A 14975-nucleotide genomic window follows, 5' to 3' on the forward strand; every position below is an offset into this window, starting at 1 on the left:
GATGGAAAATATCAAGTTTAGGGGAGGACAAACAGCTACTTGAACTCTCATACATTGCTAGCTGTTTGCAAATTAATATGTCTATTTTAAAAACTGTTTTGCAGTATTGAGATTTATTCTCACAATACAACATTATACATCCATGTGAATGAGCGACTTGCCATTGTTTGCAGCCAAATAGATGAATATCACTAACATAATGCTGAGGAAAAGTAGTCAAACACAAATGGGTAGAATGCAATAGGAATTCATTTACATGAAGTACCAAAGCAGGCAAAACTAATCTATGGTGTTACAAGTCAAGTTATTGGTTATCTTTGGGGAGATAGTAATCAGGGAGGCATTCAGGTCAGGGAGTTTGTGGGGTGTAGGCCTAATTTTGTTTCATGTTCTTTATAATGTTAACGAAGGAGTGTTCAGCTTTTGAAAACCAATGTATTTTTTAGCATGTATGTCACATTTCAAAAACATTTGAAAAGCAATAATCAAATTCAATAAAGGAACCATGAAGAATTTCATCAAGACTCAAGTTCAAAATATAGTAGCCACAGGGTCTTGCCTAAGGCTTATATTTAATATTTTTATATATTTAAAAATAAGTATTAATATTTCTAAAATATGTAAAAATTCTTGCATTATATTTACTACTAAAAGGCATTCTGGAAAGAAATATTTGACATTTATGGAAAAGTTTCTGTTGCTTAAAAGCTAAACTATTAATCTATTTACACATGATTTTCCTTCATTTCCTTTTAGTGGATGGAGAAGACTTCAGTGCTGTGAATTTCCGTCTTATTTGGTAGTTGATTTCAAAGTCAGGGCATAAGACAAAAATATAAGAGAGTTGGAAATATCCTTGCTATTTTGACTTATTTTGTATGTACTGTACCAATGTAATACCAGTCAGGTTCAGTGCAAGATGCTTTACACGTAGCTCACTAATCATTCCCTTCTCTGCTCTCCCAAATCTCTTTACCAAGCCCATCACACTAGATCTCTAACATCTTCAACCTAACATGACTGTAATAATTCAAGGCTATTCCCCAGGGTGTGGCTCTTCCTCTCTTACCTATGGGAGCAAAGATGATCAACTTTTTCAGTCAAGAACAATTCAGGCCCAGTGCAATAAATTTCTCTTAGCGTTAAGGTGGGAGGCAAGTCCCTTAGCCTCAAATTGAGAGATGTGAATGATTTTTAAGAGCAGAGTTAGAGGGCAGAAACTTTGTGTGAATTTTAACTCCTTCTGTATATAGCAGCAGTAATTACCATGTGGGCTGGGGAGTGACAAAACAGATGAGGCTTGCCAGGATTTAAGTTAATAACACCTTTAATTTCCATGGATAAATACAATTGTGGAGAGAAAACAGGATTCATGCCTTATATGGTAAGATTTACTTTTGGAATTGAATAAATAGTTATACAAAAGCTTAAATCTGGTGGAATGTCCCTTGTCTCCATGTGGTATTTTATTTTTCTTGATTGGAAAACAAGGGTGCAGGAGAAATTGGCTTGCTAATATTCATAATTGTAAGAGGACTCATATGCTTTCCATATACCACCAAAAGATTATGTTTGGCAACAGACAAAAACTAACAATAAGGTTTCCAGTATGAGTTCATGGTTTAATAACTTAATACAAGGAGGTACAGATAAAAGGAAAATTGAATTGTAAATGGTCCCATTCTCTTTAATGACTGTGCGGTCATGGTGGGGAATAATCACATTGCTCAATGTAATACAATAGGTCAAAGTAAGATATGGACACTCTGCATGACCTCATTTTTTTTATAACAAGCACGATATTGAATAAATTTGTAGTGATATATATATGTGATCTTTACTTTTTGACATTATGAAAATAATAATATAATATCCTGTGTATTAACAGTATCAATGTCACGTGAGCTAAACATTTTCAAGTGCTCCTTATATTTCACATGAAGTATGATGAGTCTTGTTCTCTACAACCACCATTTTAGTGCCACTTGCTTAATGATGTAATGACAAGTTTGCCAGTTTTCGAAAATTAGTCCATGGATTATATATTGGAGTGCAGGAGGGGGAAGGGCTGCAGGTGAATAGAGAAAGCTACTGTGAGTCGTGGCTGGGCGAGAGGACACTACCTGTAGCAGGAAGAGTGGGGCAGTAATGGGAGTCCAAATGAACTGGCCACCACGTTCTTTGTTGCCTCTCCTCTCTGTCATATTTGCTACTGCTTTGATCTGGCTTCAGTCGTCTCTCACCCACTCTTCCAAAGTACTCCTCCTGCCTCTAGTCTTCCTCCCGTGCTGCTTCCAATAAACTTTGAAAATACAAGGTCCTGATTAAAATCACTTGATCGCTTTTCACTGATGGCTCAAATCAGTGTAACATTCCAGACTCTGATGCGGAAGGTCTATTTTCAAGGGAGTGGAGAGGAGTATGATGGGTAGCATAAGGAAGTGAATTAAAAGGAGTTTCATATTAAAAAGGAGGAGGAAGTTCCCTGGAGTACCCAGAGCTGTATGGGAGACAAGACTCTATGGCATCCTCGCCAGCGCTTCTTCATGTTTTTACTGTACTAAAGAGATGAAAGTACTGGTTCTTCAGTCAAGTATCAGGTAAATCCTTCACCTTATCTGGGGACCATCAGTGCAGTTGATACAGGTTGTAAGCCTTTGCTGAGTCTTCATTGAATTTGCCTTGAGTGGACACCCTCCTCCAAATACTCCAAAATACTAGTGAACCAAAGTAAAGGACATTGGAACCCTTACACTCTTTGTAGCAGGGGAGGGCAGGGTTGGGTAGACAGTAGATGAACTGAACTAGCTAGAGAACTCCCTGAACTGGGCAGTGGCCAAGAACATCCTTCATTTCAGTGTTTGATGAAAAATGAGGAGTTCATAAAACAATGTATTTTAAATTTATTTCTGTGTTTAAAAAAAGACTGACAGAATACACATAAAATATTAATAGTGGTGGATTGTGGAATTATAGTTCATTCTTCTTTTCTTCTGAGGATCTTTATTTTCAGTTTTCATAGAATAAAGAAGGAATATATAGCGGGATTCTGGCAACTAGAATTTTGGGTAAGAGATGTAAGGAGTTCGAGACTGGAACAATAAGAGTAATGAAATCATATTTCTGAGGAGATCATTTTTTACATATTCTCTATGATTTGAAAGACAAGTTCAAACAGATAATTCCATTTCAAACTTTGAGACAAGTTCTATGTTAGGTGAGGATACCTGATGGGAGAGAGAGAAAAAAGAGAGAGAAGAAGAAAAGAAGGAAGGGAGGAAAGGAGGGAAGAAAGAAAAATCAAGTGACACTTAATTGATTTGAATATGCCAAGTATTTTTTTTTCACTTTTCATTTTGCTCCAAGTTCCCTTTTCCCTTAAATACAAATATTTTATTCCTCTCCCAAGAGTATGGATAGCCATCTCTCAGAAATCTCTAATAATTAGAAACAAGAGCAAGCTGGGAATGTGAGATTCAAAAAATATCCCCAAGACATGATTTAGTCAATAATTCCAACAACCTTGCTCGACAGATTTACTGGATTGTTGACCAGTAGAGCTATTATTTGCTTTCAGAAAAACAAATTGGTTCAGGTGATAAATATAAATAATTCTTGCCTACAGTTGGGAGAGGTTTAGAGGAGGAACTAGCACAATTGAGTATAGTTCAATGAGAGATAGAAAGAGTCCCTGAAAATGCACTGCACACAGCAAGGACCCAGTGATAGTTGTCTTATTAAGCACCTATTACATGCTAGACACTGTGGCACACGCCTTGCATGTATTATATCTAAATTTCTCACTGATCAACCCAATCAACATTTTACCACACTGAATTATATTTTTAAATTGTGGAAATTGAGATTTGTAGTATTTTCTTCAGGGTCACGCAGGTAATAAATGTGAAGGACTGAAATTTAAACACAAGTCTGAGTTTGATTTTCTAAATTTGTTTGACTATAATATTTTGGGAATGATCCTATTCTATGAACAATGTTTTAGAAATTGAATTTCACTTTGGTTTAGTTCTCCTTTCTACATATGCTATAGGACATGACAATACACATGCTTTTAAAAATATTGTATTATAAGAGGGAAAAAAGGAAGTAAAGCCTTTGGATAATGAGTAAATTTCACTCTGAATCCCAGAATAAGAATAGAATCTCTATATGAAATAAGATTCAGCTATTTTAGTTTAAGATTGGATACATCCTTCATTAAGTTGCATGTGACATTAACTCTTAAATTTGATTGAGTTTCCAGTGAGACGATGGGATCAGAAAATCACTACTGGTAATGTTTTTGGTACCCAGTTTGAGAAAAAGGGACTGTATTGACACAAGCTTCATGGTTACAGTTTCTGAGTGTAGTTATCTAAGTTGTTAGCATATGCAGCACCACATTCTGACCTCATTCACAAAGCTTTTGCCTGACCCCACCTCTGGGCATGGTTTCTGCTTCTTGTTCTCCTAGGAAGCTTCAGAAATGGTGATCTGTATACCATGACAGTTGTATGTAGGACACATAGCAACACCCCTGGACTCGTCTCTTCTAAAACTGGAAATAACAAAAAGAACTGAGCCCCAATAAATGTCTGAACCATGGCTCTATCATTTCAATGATACTTTGAGGAAAAGAAGGCCAGACATGATGGACAATTATTAGTGAGCAGAAAAATGTATAATCTGACAGGTTTGATTTCATGATTGCTACTTGTAAGTCACTTCTTTCCAAGAACAGGGCACTGAAACAAATTCACTCCCTTGATACTTGACTTTAAGAAAAGCAATTTAAAATTTCTTCAAAATTGCAGTTGCTCAGTGCAAAAGGACTTGTTTTAAATGAGAATTTGAGGATTAAGTTAACCCTCTCTAATTGCACAAGGCTTTAGTTGGAGGAATCTGTGGTCTTTGCAGGGCAATGAGAACAATTGTAGGTGCTAATAAACATAATGGTTACAAGGATCTGGGACTTTGGGATTATCTAGTTAAGGACCCAAAAGAAAATATTTGGAGATTACATTGCAAGCAATTGTACACAAAGTTATTCATTCATTCAGCAGATATTTATTGAGTGCCTGCAATGGCAGGCACTGTGGCACTGTTGTAAGTGTTTGGATACATCAGTGAACAAAAGAGAATAGATCTCTGTCTTATCCCTGAAAGAAGTTATATTCTGGTTTAGAGAGAAAAACAATAAGATATAAATGTGACATATAAGTAAATTATGTAGTTTATTAGAAGGTCTTAAATGCTATAGCAAAAAGAAAAAGGAGAGCAGGGTATGGGGAGACGTGTTAGAGCATGTGGGAGAAGAGGGGGCAGGACTGTAGCATGACATTCTTGAGGAATTATTCATGAAAGTGCTATGTAATATTGCTTTGGAATATTAATGAACTATCCATGTGTTATTCCAGGTCCTCTTAGAAGCAAACCATAAGGATATGGTGATGCACATTTGAGGTAAAGTGAAGGAGAGAAGGAAGGAAGAAAAACTGGATGTAAGAGAGTGTCTTAGATTGCAGTGCAGTTCTAAAAAGTTCAGTAAGGCCATCAGGGATTCATCTAGCTAAGTTCCCCATCAAAGCAGCTCCACATCTCCCAGGGGCAGGCTTGACTTAGAATCCCTGCCTCACTCCATCATTGGCTGGGAGAAGCCCATGGGAAGTTTGTCTTCTGTGCCAACCCAGTGATGTGTCTCAGAGCACAGCAGCCAGGGCCACCACCCAATTACTCTCCTGTAATCAGAGATATGAGAGGCCATTCTCATGGTTGCCACAGTTAGTACAGCTGACGCTCATATTTTTAGCAGAAGAGCATCCATGCTTCCTTCTTCTTGTCATTGTACCTTCAAATTCCTTTGGGAACCAAACCTCCTCTCTGCATGCAACCTTGGTAGAACCATCAAACTGGTGCTCTGACAAACCCTCACTGGAGAAATGGGCCAATTTTCTATACTAGGTCAATCAGTCTTTTTCTTCTGGTAATTTTAATCTTGAACAGAGGGACCCATGGTCAAAATTGGAGGCATTAGGTTCATTCAACAATAAAGGCAGGAAAAATCCTTACAGTTATTCCTGCTACCCAGACCTTACAGAACACTACTGCTTCTTGCCTCTTTCAAGGCCAGGATGCTCATTACTTTCTTTGATTCTACATGTTACACCATATATTTTCAATAAATTATTATTTTTGCTCAAGATAATCAGAACCGATTTATGTTGCTTACAAAGAACCTTAATTACGAAATGATCTCTTTAGGAAAAAAAAGTCAAGATGTATGGAAAGATTACAGGGCTTAGATGACATTGCATGTGATCAAGTTCCAGATTCTCCATTTCCTTGCTGAGTATTCTCAGGTATAATTTTTGCACCTGTTTGCACGACATATGCACACAGGATATATAAGTACTTCTCATGGTTAAGAGTTTTGAAGAGGCCAGTGTTAAGAGCTTTGAAATATTTTATACATCTAGAATGGATAATATGCATGTACATGTATAAATGTACATTTTTATGGTTAATTCTTTAGTCATGAAAACAGTCACAACTGTGGCTCAGTATTGATATTTGTTAAAGTTAGGTGTTGGTATAAAGTGGATATTTGTTCTAATAACCACTGTTTTTTGTATATGTATGAAACATTTCATGATTTTTTTTTAATTAAGGAAACATGAGACAGAGAATCTAAGAAAGTGGACCACGAGCCACAGCATCTCAGTAAGAAGAAGTTTTAGATAAAAGAGAAAAAACGAACAAACAGACAAATATAGGTCAGATGTGGGTCTGAAGGAAGGGTGCCAGAACTTTCAGGAGACTCTACAGGAAGAAGTTGCAGAGCAGAACTGGAAGGAGAAAGGTTCAGCAGAGATCAACCCTTGAGGGGCTTGGAGACCAGCAAGAAGGGTAAGTGGAGCATTTTGTTTCTCCCTCCCTTGCATCACTGACCATTGGCGGGCTCCCGAGCTGCTGGAGAGAACTTCTACCCACATGAGCGCAGAGACTGCTGCTCCAGTGAGCTGGGAACTGCTTGTGGATGGGGCACCAGGCTCCTAGCCCCCCCTGGAGTGCTTTCCTGCCCCACAGACCCAAGCCCAGATAGCAGGTGCTAGATTGCTTCTCTACCCACTGTGCACCTTTGTCCTCCCCAGGGGACTTCAACTCCTCAGATTTCATCTTGCTCATTCCCACACAGACATTTCCCAACTCTGCCCCAGACTGCAGGAGCCACAGGGGTCCAGTGGGTTCCAGGAGATCTGTGTGACTCCAGAGCCTGGTCATTCTGGGTGGACTGCCTCCCAGAAAGAGGGATGGACATGACCAGAGTGCTGCCTTTCCTCCATCCAAACTCTTTTTGTACCCTTCCCCACCTGCAGCTGCTGAGAGAGACAATTAAGCCACCACATGGAGGCTTCCACAGAGAGTGGGGCTCAGTCCTTTCCTTTTGGGGTCCTGCTGTAGACTGAGGGGTGTTCAGATTGTGAGCTCCCTGCCCACCAGCCCTCCCTGCTACAGCTTCCCTGGGGACCCCATCAGAACAGAGCACTCCCTGATGCGAAGCGATATCGAACCTGCTTGGGAACCTGTGGGCAATTCGGGACCAGCACTTCTCCCTGGCATGGTCAGGGATTAATCTTTCCACACCAGAATGGGCCTGCAGGCCAGATCCCATACCCCCAGGTCTCAATCACATAGCCCAGGGGCATGGAGGAGATATCTGTGAATTCGTCTCGGGAGGTGTGGGTGCCCATAGGGGCAGATCAGGGAAAAGAGTTCAGTGTGGGTCCTAGTTGCAGTATGCTCACTGGACACCTCTCCTACAGAAGGGCTACGCTCTCAGCTCAGGCCAGGATGCTGCGGAAGGAACCGCCTGGCCTACATCACAGTTGTAGGGCAGCTTGGCTGCTTTGAGGACCTGCCTGCCAGCAAATGCCAGGGGAAAACTGCAGAATATGGGAGAGTGGAGAGGAGTGAGGCCAGCTCCAGATTGCCACATTGCAAGTCTCAGGCAGCCCCACCTTCACATGTAGACTTTCTGGTTGAATGGGGCCACTTCAGCCCCTCCCTGGCAGCTTTGCCCAGCTGCTGAATCAGATCCTTTGCCAGTATTTGTGTAGCTTGAAGGCAGGCTCACCCAACACAGCCCTGCCCAGCCTCACTCTCCCATCTGTCCCTGCTGTGGTGGAGGATAAGGACTCACCTGGAAGTTCAAGGGCCCCACTCACCACCTGGGGCATTAGAGTGCTTCTTCTGAGGAACTAGAGCAGGTCACAGGACCCCAAAACAACATTGCAGCTTGTTTCTTCTGGCAAGTGCCACCTACTGACAGGGAGGTCAATTTGCATAGCCTTTTACTGCATTTACTGACTTAAACAGAATTCTAGAAAAAATGGGCCTAACAGACATTTACAGAACATATTACTCCCAAACTACTTAATATTAATTCTTCTCACCAGCTCACAGAATATTCTCTAAGATTGATCACACCCTAGGACACAAAATATGCCTCAACAAATGTAAAAAAAATAGAAATTATATCACATATCTTCTCAGACCACAGTGGAATGAAATTAGAAATCATTCCAACAGAAACATTCAACTCTACACAAAGACATGGAAATTAAGCAACCTATCGCTGAACGATTCATGAGTCAAGGAAGAAATTAAGATTAAAATCAAGATTCTTCAAATTAAATGAAAAAGGGATACAAGTTATCAAAATCTGTAGGATTCAGCAAAACCATTCCTGAGAGGAAAATTCATAGCCATAAATGATGACATCCAAAAGACTGAAAGATGACAAATCAACAATCTAATGAATCAAGAAATTGAAAACAGGAAGAACAAATCAATCCCAAACCAGGCAGGAAAAAAGAAATAACTAAGGTCAGAGCAGAGCTAAATGAAATCAATAACAAAAAAATTATACAGAAGATTAATGAAAAAAAAAGTTGATTCTTTGAGAAGGTAAACAAAATCAACAGGCCTCTTGCTAGATTAACCAGAAATAGAAAAGAATGGACTCTAATAAGCTCAATCAGAAATGAAAAAGGAGATATTACAACTGATACCACAGAAATACAAAATATCATCTCTGGATACTATAAAAATCTCTATGCACATAAACTTGAAATCGTTTAGGAAATAGACAAATTCTTGGAAACACACAACCCCCCTAGGCTCAATCAGGAAGAACTAGAACTCCTGTACAGACCAATATCAAGTAATGAAATTGAAGCAGTAATAAAAAAACCATCAAACAAAAAAAAGTCATGGATCAGATGGTTTCACACCCGAATTTTACCAGACCTACAAAGAAGAACTAGTACCTATACTGTAGAAATTATTCCATAAAATCAAAAAGGAAGGAACCCTCCCCAATTTGTTCTACAAAGTCGATATCACCTTGATACCAAAGCCAGGAAAGAATATAATAACAGCAATGAAAACTAGAGATCAATATTCCTTATGAATATAGATGCAATAATTCTCAATAAAAATTCTCAATAAAAATTTTTTGATGTGAAATTTTTTGATTTGATGTGAATTTTTTTGATGTGAAAATTTAGCTGCACATCAAAAAAATAATCCACTATGACCAGGTGGGCTTCATCCCAGAGATGCAAGGATGGGTCAATGTACACAAATTTATATACGTGACTTACCACATAAATAAAAGCAAAAACAAAGACCATACGATCCTCTCAATAGACGCAGAAAAAGCATTTGAAAAAATCCAGCACCCTTTATAATAAAAACTCTTAACATCATAGGCATAGACAGAACATAACTCAAGGTCATAAAAGCCATGTACAACAAACCCGTAGCCAGCATCATACTGAATGGGGAAAAGTTGAGAGCATTCCCCCTTAGAACTGAAACAGACAAAGTTGCCCACTGTCATCACTTCTATTCAACATAGTACCGGAACTCCTAGATAGAGCGATCAGGCAAGTGAAGGAAATCAAGGGTATCCAAATGGGAAAGAAGAGGTCAAACTATTACTCTTTGATGACAATATGATCTTATATCTAGAAAACCTCAAAGATTCTGCCAAGAGATTCCCATTAATAGAACCGATAAATAAATTCAGCAAAGCCTTAGGTTATAAAAGCAATGTACACAAATCAGTAGCATTCTTATATGCAACAACGGTAAAGCTAAGAATCAAATCAAAGACTCAATACCTTTCACAATAGCATCAAAGAAAATAAAATACTTAGGAATATATTTAACCAAAGAGGTGAAAGACCTCTACGGGGAGAACTATGAAACACTGAGGAAGGAAATTATAGAGGATGTAAACAAATGAAAAAACATATCATGCTCATGGATCAGCAGAATCAACATTGTTAAAATGTCTATACTACCTAAAGTGATTTACAGATTCAATGCAATCTCAATTAAAATACCAACATAATTTTTCTCAAATCTAGAAAAAATAACACTACATTTTGTATGAAAACAGAAAAGACCTCACATAGCCATGGCAACCTTAAGCAAAAAGAACAAATCAGGAGACATCACTTTACTAGACTTCAAGCTATACTACAAGGCTATAGTAACCAAACAGCATGGTACTGGCACAAGAACAGAGACAGACCAATGGATCAGAACAGAGAACCCAGACATAAAACCATCCTCGTATTGCCATCTGATCTTTGAAAAAGCAGACAAAAACATACACTGAGGAAAAGAATTCATATTCAATAAATGGTGCTGGGAAAATTGAATAGCCACCTGTAGAAGACTGAAATAGGATCCATACCTCTCACCATTCACAAAAATTTGTTCACGATGGATAACAGATATAAACCTAAGGCATGAAATGATAAGAATTCTGGAAGAAAATGTTGGAAAAACTCTTATAGGTATTGGCCTAGGCAAAGAATTTATGAAGAAGACCCAACAGGTAATCCCAGCAATAACAAAAATAAGTAAATGAGACCTGATCAAATTAAAAAGCTTCTGTACAGCCAAGGAAATAATCAATAGAGCGAACAGACAACCTACAGAATGGGAAGAAATATTTGCATGCTATACATCTGATAAAGGGCTAATGACCAGAATATATAAAGAACTCAAGCAAAACACCAAAAAAAAAAATCAACCAACCCCATAAAAAATGGGCAAAAGGCATGAACGGAAATTTTTCAAAAGAAGAAAGATTAATCGCTAATAAACATATGAAAAAATGCTCACTGTCTCTAATCATCAGGGAAATGCAAATCAAAACCACAATGAGATATCACCAAACTACAAAGAAAATGGCTTTTATCAAAAAGTCCCGAAACAACAGATGCTGTCATGGATGCAGAGAGAAAGGAACACTTATACACTGTTGGTGGTACTGCAAACTAGTATAATATAATCTCTATGGAAAGCAGTATGGAGACATCTCAAGAACTAAAAGTAGAACTACCATTTCATCCAGCAATCCCACTATTGGGCATTTACTCAAAGGAAAAAAATTCATTTTATAAAACAGACACTTGCACTACAATGTTTATTGCAGCACAATTCACAGCTGCAAAGATGTAGAATCAACCCAAGTACCCATCAATACATGAGTGGATTAATAAAATGTGGTATGTATATACATAAAAAATGGGGAACTAATACCTTTTGTAACAATCTGGATGGAACTGGAGACCATTCTTCTAAGTGAAGTATTGCCAAGAATGGAAAAACAAATACCATATGTACCCACTATTAAACTGGAACTGACCAATCAACACTTACATGCACATATGGAAGTAAAATTCAACAGAAATCAAGTAGGTGGGAGGAAGGAGGAGGGTTTGGGTAAATTCACACCTGGCAGGTACAATGCACACTGTCTGGGTGATGGGGCCACGTATAACATTGACTCGAACTGTACAAAGGCAAGACATGTAACCAAAGCATTTGTACCCCCACAATATTCTGAAATAATAAAAAATAAATAAAAAATAAAATAAAATTGTATTTTTTAAAAAAGGAAACACATATCACACATACACTTTGGAAAATGTAAAATTCAGTATTTCTTTGAACATCTAATCTAATATTAAGTTGAAATATACAAAGTCATCTCAGATTGCTGGAGTTAGAAAAAAATCCTAGAAATGATGAAATGGAACTCTTTATTGTAAAGATGAAAATACTGGGTTCAGAGTGGATAAGTAAACTGTCTACAGGTCAAAATATTAATTGTTGCAAGAGTCGAGACTAGATCTCAAATCACATGACTCAGTCTCACGAGCTTTCTGCTAAAACAGTGCATTTCTCCACACAGTAAACATAATTATCAAAAGAATAAATTATCATGGCAGTGAACAATCTAGTTTTGATATCTTAAAAGGAAGCAGTATACTGTATATGTTATTGATATTATTGATAAAATAAGCTAGGGCATGTAACAAATTCAGCATTGATCAAGTCTTTTTTAAGCAATTAGTTTTAGAATTAGAAACTGTTTTTAAAAGGTTGGGCAAATAAGGTAAAAGGGATGGAAAGTACAACCTCTGTTAAGAAAGCAGAAATGTCAAGATGAGAATTTGGAAATAAGAAAAGAAGAATTGAAAGGAAATGGTTAAGGATCTCATGACAATTCTCCAGTGTATAAATATATGATTACAGTTTTAGGTGGCAATTTAGCACTTTCCAAGAACATGCAGACAACAAACATACTGAACATTTCTTCCATTGTGCAAACTCAACTCTTAACGAAGACTCGTGAACACTGTGCCAGATTGCCCTGAGTCACAACTTGGCAGGCATGTGAGGCAAAACAGTTACGCGTCTTCCTCAACTTACTGCTTCTCTCCGAAAATAGAGCAGACACCTCACCAGAACTTGAGGCCAAACCCTGCTGCCTGGGTAAGCATTGTTGTATCCAGACTACTGAGGTGAGATATCAGCACTTAGGAGCTTATCCTTGCATTACTCATCAGACACCTGCCCCAAAACAGACACTGTTTTGTGAAAAACAAATTTGTTCATAACATTTTCTCACTAGCTCCACGTGATTATAGGCATTTTCCTCCAACAGAAAAATTAAATTTCGAGCCTATATGTATAATTAAGACATAAAAATTCAGAATTCTTTTAAACCGTGATGGCATGTAAACTGTGTTGGATATGCAACCTAACAGATCTGGTTATTCATCTTCACAAGTCAGGCAAACTTTTTCTATAAAGGACCAGATAGTAAATATTTTTAGCTTTGCAATTTATACGGTCTCTGTCTCAACTATTCAACTCTGCTCTTGTAGTGTTAAAACAGTAACAAACAAAACCTAAATAAATGAACAAGGCTGTTTTCCAATAAAATTTTATTTACAAAAATAGGCATCCTACCGGATACAGGCCATAATTTTGTCTATCCCTGATGTAGAAGCTTACAGATTATAGTATACTAGAAGTTATTTTTTCATTCTTTGGGGGTTTTGACCAGACTCTATACTACCAAAGTATTTAAGAATCAGTATTTGTTAGTGCAAGAACCAGACAGTCTTTCTTTTGGTAAGACCTAGACTATGTCATGGTGATGCCTTGTAAAAGAAGATTACCAAATCAGACAACCCTATTTTCCTAAATAAAGGCTAGTCATTTCCTTTCTCATTTGATAAGAAGAATACACTTAATTATCCTTCACCTGAAAAATAGGCCTGGCTATCAATGACCTAGAGGGATCTCTGACAAGACTTTTACTTCCAAATACATGAATAGAAACTACTTTGGGATTTATGGCATTGAGTAGGAGCTTTCTGAGCTGCATCACAAAACAAAATACATGTAAATCAGGAGTCTAAAGAAGTGCAATGGAGATTGTTGTCAAAGAAGTCTATAATAGAGTCAGGCCAAAGCAACTAGAAGGTAAAAAATGTGAGAAACTTCCATTCCAGCAATGTCTTTTATGAATAGAGAAGAACAGGGTACTTTAAAAAATCATTATAGACATTATACACAGTGAAACAACCTTAGGCAGTCAGGGACTTTTTTAAAACTCACAGCACATTCTGAGTTTAATGTTTTTTTCTTTTAATAGTATCTTTTCTTAGCAGCATTGTTAACAATGCTTTTGCTGTTTCAGTCCTAGTGTATTTTCAAAACACTAGGAAGAGTACTTTTTAAAAAAAGTGGTGGAACATGATGTTTCAAAAGATAATTTAGTACACTCAAAATTGAGGAATTCTGGGAAAGTAAAGAATTCAATTCAAAATAGCTCTTCTTATCATGGAGGAAACCGGCTCTTTGGTGTTCACTTGGTTATATTGCCAACTGGTAGAGATGTTCCAAGTAATAAGTTATTTTTTTCATCTGAAGTCATTTTTTATTAATATAATGATACTTCTAAGACCCTATCAACAGTGGATCAGCACATGTTTAAAAATACAAAGAAATACAATCACACAAAAACCAAAATCCACAGCCTAGCAATTCATCCCCTCTAATCCCAAAACATATATATCCATACAACCAACAAAGTATTAAAAAGCCAGGTTAGGTGATTTCTTTAGATGCTCATTTTAGAGTCATTCTTGACACTTCCTCCTTTCTCATCCCCCAAAGAAGATCCAAATCCAAACCAAAGAGATCACCAAATCCTGTCAATTCTAGTAGCTAAACCTCTGAAATCAATTTTAAATCCAGTCACTGTTCAGTCTTCATTAGTCACATTCCAGACTAAGCCAGGGCTTCTCAAACTTTAGTGTGCATCAGAACCACAGATTGCCAGGGCTCAGCCCAGATTTGATCAGCAGGGCTGGGTAGGGCTCAATAAATTGCATTTCTCACAAGATCTAGGTGATGCTGATGCTACCGGTCTTCAGATCACACTGAGTAGCACTTCACTTGTCTGAACGGCCATTATCTCTTACATGTATTACTCATATGGCAGCAAAAATGATCTTTGTAAAATGAAATATTCATCACGTGACTTTCCTGCTTGCTACACTTGGACTGTATTTAGCTAACTCCTGATAGCATGA

General features: G+C 37.7%; 1 protein-coding gene across 1 annotated transcript in view; it reads right to left on the reverse strand.

Moving 5' to 3' along the window:
- The window catches only part of KCNH8 (potassium channel, voltage gated eag related subfamily H, member 8), a 458661-nt gene that overhangs the window by 291717 nt on the left and 151969 nt on the right, over window positions 1–14975 (reverse strand). The gene's annotated exons all lie outside the window — the stretch shown is intronic.

The sequence above is a fragment of the Propithecus coquereli genome, unplaced genomic scaffold (genome assembly GCF_000956105.1).
Source record: "Propithecus coquereli isolate 6110/MARCELLA unplaced genomic scaffold, Pcoq_1.0 Scaffold12, whole genome shotgun sequence".
NCBI lineage: Eukaryota > Metazoa > Chordata > Mammalia > Primates > Indriidae > Propithecus > Propithecus coquereli.